This window comes from Schistocerca serialis, chromosome 3 (assembly GCF_023864345.2).
Source record: "Schistocerca serialis cubense isolate TAMUIC-IGC-003099 chromosome 3, iqSchSeri2.2, whole genome shotgun sequence".
Taxonomy (NCBI): domain Eukaryota; kingdom Metazoa; phylum Arthropoda; class Insecta; order Orthoptera; family Acrididae; genus Schistocerca; species Schistocerca serialis.
The window spans coordinates 311,212,615-311,221,105 of NC_064640.1; positions in this window are offsets into that span (position 1 = coordinate 311,212,615).

Consider the following 8,491-nt stretch of genomic DNA (forward strand, 5'->3'; position numbering starts at 1 on the left):
GACCTACGGTACACCGCTGCAAGAAGGGGGGCAAGTTCCTTCGCGTACTCTGTGTAAAATCGAACCGGTATCCCATCAAGTCCAGCGGCGTTCCCTCTTTTGAGCGATTTTAATTGTTTCTCTATCCCTCTGTCGTCTATTTCGATATCTACCATTTTGTCATCTGTGCGACAATCTAGAGAAGGAACTTCAGTGCAGTCTTCCTCTGTGAAACGGCTTTGGAAAAAGACATTTAGTATTTCGGCACTTAGTCTGTCATCCTCTGTTTCAGTACCATTTGGGTCACAGAGTGTCTGGACATTTTGTTTTGATCCACCTACCGCTTTGACATAAGACCAAAATTTCTTAGGATTTTCTACCAAGTCAGTACATAGAACTTTACTTTCGAATTCATTGAACGCCTCTCGCATAGCCCTCCCTACATTACATTTCGCTTCGCGTAATTTTTGTTTGTCTGCAAGGCGTTGGCCATGTTTATGTTTGCTGTGAAGTTCCCTTTGATTCCGCAGCAGTTTTATAACGCGATTATTGTACCACGGTGGCTCTTAAAATCTCTTACGATCTTGCTTGGCACATACTCATCTAACGCATATTGTACTATGGTTTTGAACTTTGTCCACTGAGCCTCAACACTATCTGTGCTTAAAACAAAACTTTTGTGTTGAGCCGGCAGGTACTCTGAAATCTGCTTTTTGTCACTTTTGCTAAACAGAAAAATCTTCCTACCTTTTTTAATATTTCTATTTACGGCTGAAATCATCGATGCAGTAACCGCTTTATGATCGCTGATTCCCTGTTCTGCGTTGACTATTTCAAATAGTTCTGGTCTGTTTGTCACCAGAAGGTTTAATATGTTATCGGCACGAGTCGGTTCTCTGTTTAACTGCTCAACGTATTTTTCAGATAAAGTACTTTAAAAAAATTTCACTGGATTCTTTGTCCCTGCCACCCGTTTTGAACGTTTGAGTCTCCCAGTCTATATCCGGCAAATTAAAATCTCTACCCAGAATTATAACATGGTGAGGAAATCTACTCGAAATATTTTCCAAATTATCCTTCAGGTGCTCAGCCACAACAGCTGCTGAGCCAGGGGGCCTATAGAGACATCCAATTACCATGTCTGAGTCTGTTTTAACCGTGACCTTCACCCAAATTATTTCACATTTCGGATCTCCGTCAATTTCCTTCGATACTATTGCACTTCTTATCGCTACAACCACGCCTTCCCGCCTCCCCCTTCACTGTCCAGCCTGTCTCTGTGGTATACATTCCAATCTGAGTTTAGAATTTCATTACTGTTTACATCTGGTTTCAGCCAACCTTCTGTCCATAGTACTATGTGCGCATTGTGACCGTTTATTAATGAGAGCAGTTCTGGGACCTTCCTATAGACGCTCCTGCAATTTACTATTAGCACATTAATATTGTCATTCCCTGTTGCATTTTGCCTACTCCTCCCTTGCCGCGTCTCAGGAGGTGTCTTGTCGCGCCTATGGAGGGAATTCTCTAACCTAAAAAACCCACATGTGCAGTCCACACGTACTCCGCCACCCTTGTAACCGCTTCCTGCGTGTAGTGCACGCCTGACCTATTCAGGGGGACCCTACATTTCTCCACCCGATAGCGGAGGTCGAGAAATTTGCAGCCCAGATCTCCGCAGAATCGCCTGAGCCTTTGGTTTAAGCCTTCTAGTCGGCTCCAAACCAGAGGACCGCGATCGGTTCTGGGAACGATACTACAAATAGGTAGCTCAGATTCCATCCCACGAGCGTGGCTTTCCGCCTTCACCAACTCCGCCAACCACCTGTACGAACTGAGGATGACCTCTGAACCGAGACGGCAGGAGTCATTGGTGCCGAAGTGAGCAACAACTTGCAGTCGGGTGCACCCAGTGCTCTCTATCGCCGCCGGCAGAGCCTCCTCCACATCTCGGATGAGACCCCCCAGCAAGCAGACAGAGTGAACACTGGTCTTCTTCCCCGACCTTTCCGCTATTTCCCTAAGGGGCTCCATCAAAAATGGTTCAAATGGCTCTGAGCACTATGGGACTTAACATCTATGGTCATCAGTCCCCTAGAACTTAGAACTACTTAAACCTAACTAACCTAAGGACATCACACAACACCCAGCCATCACGAAGGCTCCATCACCCGCCTAACGTTTAAGCTCCCAATCACTAATAAACCCCTCCCCCCGTTTGCCTGCTCGGACCTTGCTGAAGGAGCGGCCACATGTCCACTCACAGGCAGATGGGGCGATGACACACGGCCAGCCTCCACATTGACCCTTCGCCTCGTGCGCCGCGAACGCCGCGAACGCCGCTGAACCCGCCACTCCCCTTCGGTACCCGCGAAAATGTCTCGACAGCAGGGACCATGGGTGAAGCATGTAACACCTGGGGTGTACCATGCGACGCACCAGACTCCCCACTGCCGCTACACTCCGAGGCAGCAGCCTGAAGACGGCTGACCGCGGCCATCAACACGTTCAGCTGTTCACGAACAGTGGCCAGCTTCTCCTGCGTCCGTACACAGCAGTCACACATCCTATCCATCCTAAGAAATCAATTTACTGTAGAGAGTTAATCAACTTTTAACTAGACTGCTGATTCACTAAAGGCGGCTGATAGTTGACTAAACTGTGGTTACTAGACACTTCTTGTAGAAAACAATGAAAATAGCACTACCTGTCTCTGGACTGTATTGAAAACAAACACTAGCACTACTCGCATCTGCTGTATAATAGTTATACTTATCAACAAGTTTATGCAGCTATAGCCACTGCCAATAACAATAATAATGGCAGTAATAATAATAATAATCTGCATAACTCATCTGTCAAAAGAAAGAAACGCTTTTGTGGAACTTTGTTGTTTGTACATAATTAAGTACAGTTTAGGGTAATAACGAAATAATGTGTAAGTGCGCGATAACTGTTAAAAGTGTCTTAGTTTGCGGCAAGTATAATCAAAAATTTTATTTTCGGTACGGAAAGATCGACCCTTCAATGAGAAGTGACGACATAAATGAAAGCAAGTCACCACTGAGAAGTTCCAGAGAGTTATTGCCACAATTAGACAACACCACTGTTATCGTAATAAATGTGGCAGTAGGATATGAGTGTCTTGTGTCAATAGGAAAATAGAAACTCATAGTTCAGTGCTACAAAAACTACCTTCAAAAATTCGTCTATGTGAAATTAATAGATGTTAGCAAAATAAACCGAGATGAACTCAGGCAGGAAGGACTACACATGAACAGGAATCGAAAATTAAGGTTAGTGAATTAAATAAAAGTTTTCTGTGCCCCATTCACCAACAAGAAGGAACCATTTGCACCAGGTTATAATCATAAAAGCATTTTTAGAGAAAAGAACCAGTACAGTCGCGATCAACCAGGCAAACTAGGTGTATGTGAACCCTGTGCACTCAGTGTAATCACACATGTAGGAGATAAGTACAACAGCGAAGATAAACTTAGTTTCCCTCTCACAGTACACTACAACTTCCACAGATGTAAAAAATGAAATTAGCATACTGCATCTTTGGCCAGGAGGCCCCTATCCGAGGAAGTTCAGCAGCCAAGTGCAAGTCTTATTTCAGTCAATACCACACCGGGCAGCTTGTGCGCTGGTGAGGAGGATGAAATGATGATGAGGACAACACAACACCCTATCCCCAAGCAGAGAAAATCTCCAATCCGGCGAGGAATTGAACCCGGTCCCAATTGCATGGGAGGCGAGCACGTTACCGTCCAGCTAAGCAGGTGGACAGCCACAGATGTATAAACAGTGAACAAAACACAGGGACCACTTAACAGGATACATGTGAATGTGCAGCACCTTACAAAGAAACTTAGTATATACAGTTATTTGTACATGAGCAGTCACCACAAGTGTTAGTATTAATTCAACATAGTCTAAAATGTAATGAGATTAACTATTATAAAGTAGATGGTTTTCCACTGGGAAACAGTTATTGTAGGAAACAGCATAAGGTTGGAGGCGTGGCAATCTTTGTGAGAGAATATATTTATTGTAAGAAACTTAAATTTATTAAAAAATACAGTGAAGAAGAGATATTAAGAATTAAGTGGTATTTGCAATTCAACTAAAAGAGCCTGGAGTCAACGTAGTAAAACGTAAAGTAGTAGGAATATACAAACCACCTTATGCAGATGTAATCCATTTTCCCAATAGCTTCAATACCATAATTAGGCAAACTGGTGCCAATGACCTTACTATACTTGGAGACCTTAACATTGATACAAACTCTAACAACATAGGTAACATAAGACTTGTAGATGTATTAACTTTATATAATCTTAGAAATATAGTTACCGTGGATGCCAGGGTCTCATATTCTAGTTTTACCAGGGCAGATTATACAATAGGTAATGAAACTGCTTAAGACACTGTTAAGTATAGTAACATAGTCTTTTACTATTTGGAGCACATTGCACAACAGATGGAATAGGAATATAGGAAAAGAGCTCCTAAAATAATACCAAAAACTTTTGAAAAGAAACAAGTTACGAGTAGTGGTAACATCAACTCTCTGCAAATTAAACTAGCTGAGGAGAAGTGGAAGGATCAGATAACAAATGGGATGAGTTTTATGTTCCTAATGGAACACTTTGATTCTTGTTGTCACATTATCTGAGTGCAGACAGGGCCAGTGCACAATAAGACTGAAAGGAATAACAAACCCAGACTTCCAGCCAGCCTTGTTAAACTCAGACAAAATATTCATGACCTAGATCTCCTGTACAATTAAAAAATACTGCATATTCTCAAACAAAAATATGACACAGCTAAGAATACCTTTAAAGCAAAACTTTCAAACCTCAGAAAACAAGTCCACAGTAATGAAATCTCACAGTCTACAAAAGTAAGCAAGATATTCTGGAAATTGATTAATAAGTCTCGAAAAACCTCCACAACTAGGATCAGCAAACCATTATGCATTATACAGGATGGTAATATTACAAAATAACCCAAACCATTATGTAACCTTTTTAATAAACATTTCATATCACCAACAGGAAATCCAACAACTTTAGAAATGTACTGAGAGATACCAAATCACACCCCTCCAGCTGTGAGCTTTGAATTTGATGAGGTTAAAGAAAATGATATAAGCAAGATAATCCCCATATTAAGGAACAAACAGTCAGCTGGATGGGATGGTATGCCAAGTGCAGTAGTTAAAATGCATAAAAGAAATAGTCAGACCACTAATGTACCTCATAAACTGTAGTGTTAGGGAAATCACTTATCCTAGTAGTCCAAAAACAAGCATTGTTAAACCAGTGCATAAAAAGGGAATACAAAAGAGGTTTCAGACCACTGCTCAATATCATTGATCCCAACGTTTAGTAAGGTTTTTGAAACGGTTATCCTTCCTCAGCTCCCTGCCTATATTACAAAAAACACATTGTTAACAGAAACAGAGTATGGCTTTATGAAAAACCGGTGCACAACTACTGCAGGTGCTGAATTTCTCCATAAAGTGTACATCCTCACAGACGAAAGTATGAAGACAGCCTTTGACTCAGTCAACCATTGGTTGCTCATTAACAAACTGAAAGTTTGCAACATCAAGGACTCATCTATGCAATACTCACCAATTAGCTGGCAAACTGCAAACAGTGTACTAAACTTCCAAGTAAAATACACAAAAAGGTAATAGATTTCTAGTCTTCTAGAGACTTTCTAGTCAAGGGGTACCGCAGGGATCGATTCTCGGTCCCATTCTCTTCTTGGTTTATCTCAATCACATGACACCACCCTTCAACTCGCATCTCGTAACCTATGCTGATGACTGCACCCTCTTATTTTATGAAAAAGACTTTGAGATATTACACTCACTTCTAACTAAGGGCGTGACAGAAGTAACCACATATTTTCTACAGCAGAGTTTAAACACCATCTTCAGTAAATCCCAAATACTAACATTTAAAACAACTGGTTCTCATGAGACCTAAATAAACAGTATTTGTGGTGTATTACAACAGCAGAAACAGATAACATTAAATTTCTTGGTTCCTCCCGGACAAAAATCTCCTTTGGGTAAGCCACATTACCTCTGTATGTGAGAAAGTGAGCAGTAGCTTGTCTCTGATGCCTACGCTGACAAAAATAGTCCCAAGTCAAATACTAAAAATTGTTTCCCGAGGAACAGTTTATCCATTTCTTAAGTGTGGTATTGAACTATGGGGTTGTGCAGCAGACCTACACCTAAATAAAATATCAGTATTAGAGAAAAAAAGCCATTAGGTCAATGCATGGACTGACGTGCAGAGAGTCCAGTCGTAAATCTTGTTCAACATATATATTTAACAATATATTCCTTGTATTTGTATAAAATTATTATATTTTTCCTGAATAGTGAAAACAAAGTCAATAAGTGCAGTCAGAGGACAAAATTTAAAATGAGTGACAATACTCTTTATATTAATGGGCAGATATGGTTCAACAAGTTGCCACATGCTTTGAAAACTTGTGAACCAAAGCTTTTCCTCAGGGAGTTAAAAGCCTTCTTAGCGAAATCTAACCTTCTTGCCCTCTGTTGTAGCACATAATATAATTAGAATATTAAGATGAGTACCACTACTGTATGTAAGTATTATCAACATTATTCTATTCAGTGCATGTATGACATTTGCAAAAGTCATCAGCTTGATGTCCTGCATGCAAAAAATGCAAATAAATAAATCAAGTGGACTTTTATACATACCAGTAACATATTTAATATTTTACAGTGGAGTGAATTGCAGTATGGCTGCAACTTGAAGTGAAAAAAAGTACTGTAGGTAGAATCTGTTATGGCATAAAATCAAACACCAGCACACGAGTTGGAAACGAGAGAGTAGAGAGGGCTATGAAGAAGACATCAGCCAACTGCACGCACACCCTCCCCTCTCCAGTGGCCTCTATGCGAAGAGGACATAAGCTCAGCACCAACTGCTCATGGCCCACAGCTACACCAGCATCAAGCTTAGGTACCTCAAGACCAGCAACTTAGGAATTCTATATACTGAAGAACATTGTTTATTTTGCATATCGCCCTTTGCTTGGGACACATTTGCATTTCTCAAAGTTAAATATTGTCATGTACTTTTCATAGTAAACCTCATTAATATGATTTGCTTGAATTGTTGTCTAATGATCCGAGAAGGAGCGTTACCTAGACACACCATCTTTGACAACTAGGCAGGATTCAACAGAATCAGATTGATTAGTAGATAGAATTTGTTTTTAATGTTTTCAGGCATTAGTAGTGTTTCATAAAGAAATGGACTGGAACCTTCAGATAGTGCAAGTTATTTGTTTAAATATTTGTTAGTAGTCAGACTTATTTATTGTTAAGTAGCTCTCTCGATTGTGTGTGAAACAGTTTTGCATGCATCAGTGGTCAATGTTTATGTAGTTTCGCTAGCTTACCCCAGTACAAATAAGGCACTTGAATTATTAGAACACAAATGCAATATGTAACGAAAACGTGTAAGTCTTGAAGGGAAACGTATTCAGGGAGATGTGACTACCATGCAAAAATTTACACTGGACTAGCAACTAAACTTAACATTAAACAATCCAATTTTTAATGGGATGTGTTGGTAGTTCGTAACACTATGTTTCTTTTAGTAATTGTGTGTGCAATTTGATGTAACAAATGAGAAAACTGATGCTTTGACTACCTGTTGTTGTTGTGGCCTTCAGGCCAGAGGCTGGTCTGATGCAGCTCTCCATGCTACCCTATCCTGTGCAAGCTTCTTCATCTCGAAGTACTTACTGCAACCTACATCCTTATTGATCGGCTTAGTGTATTCATCTCTTGGTCACCCTCTACGATTTTTACCCTCCACGCTGCCCTCTAACACTAAATTGGTGATCCCTTGATGCCTCATAACATGTCCTACCAACCGATCTCTTCTTCTTGTCAAGTTGTGTCACAAATTCCTCTTCTCCCAAATTCTGTTCAGTACCTCTTCGTTAGTTATGTGATCTACCCATCTAATCTTCAGCATTCTTCTGTAGCACCACATTTCGAAAGCCTCTATTCACTTCTTGTCTAAACTATTTATCGATCATGTTTCACTTCTATACGTGGCTACACTCCATACAAATACTTTCAGAGAATACTTCTTGTCACTTAAATCTATACTCGATGTTAACAAATTTCTCTTCTTCAGAAACGCTTTCCTTAAATACAAAATTGAAAATCATCCAGCAAAGATTGTAATTCCCGCGAAAAAACAGTTGAGGACCACCATGCAAGTTGAGATCAAGTGACTTGAACTTACTTGAAGTGTTGTGATGTGACGGACAGTGTGAATACATCTTGACGAGAGTGTGCCGTGACATGACGGTGCATCATGACCAGTGTCAATTGTCCTTAAATGTTTGTATTCGCACTCATCTGATATTCAGAAGTGTCACTTGCTGACTGCTTGGTGCGCTGCTGTTGCTGTGGATATCAGCAACCAGATGG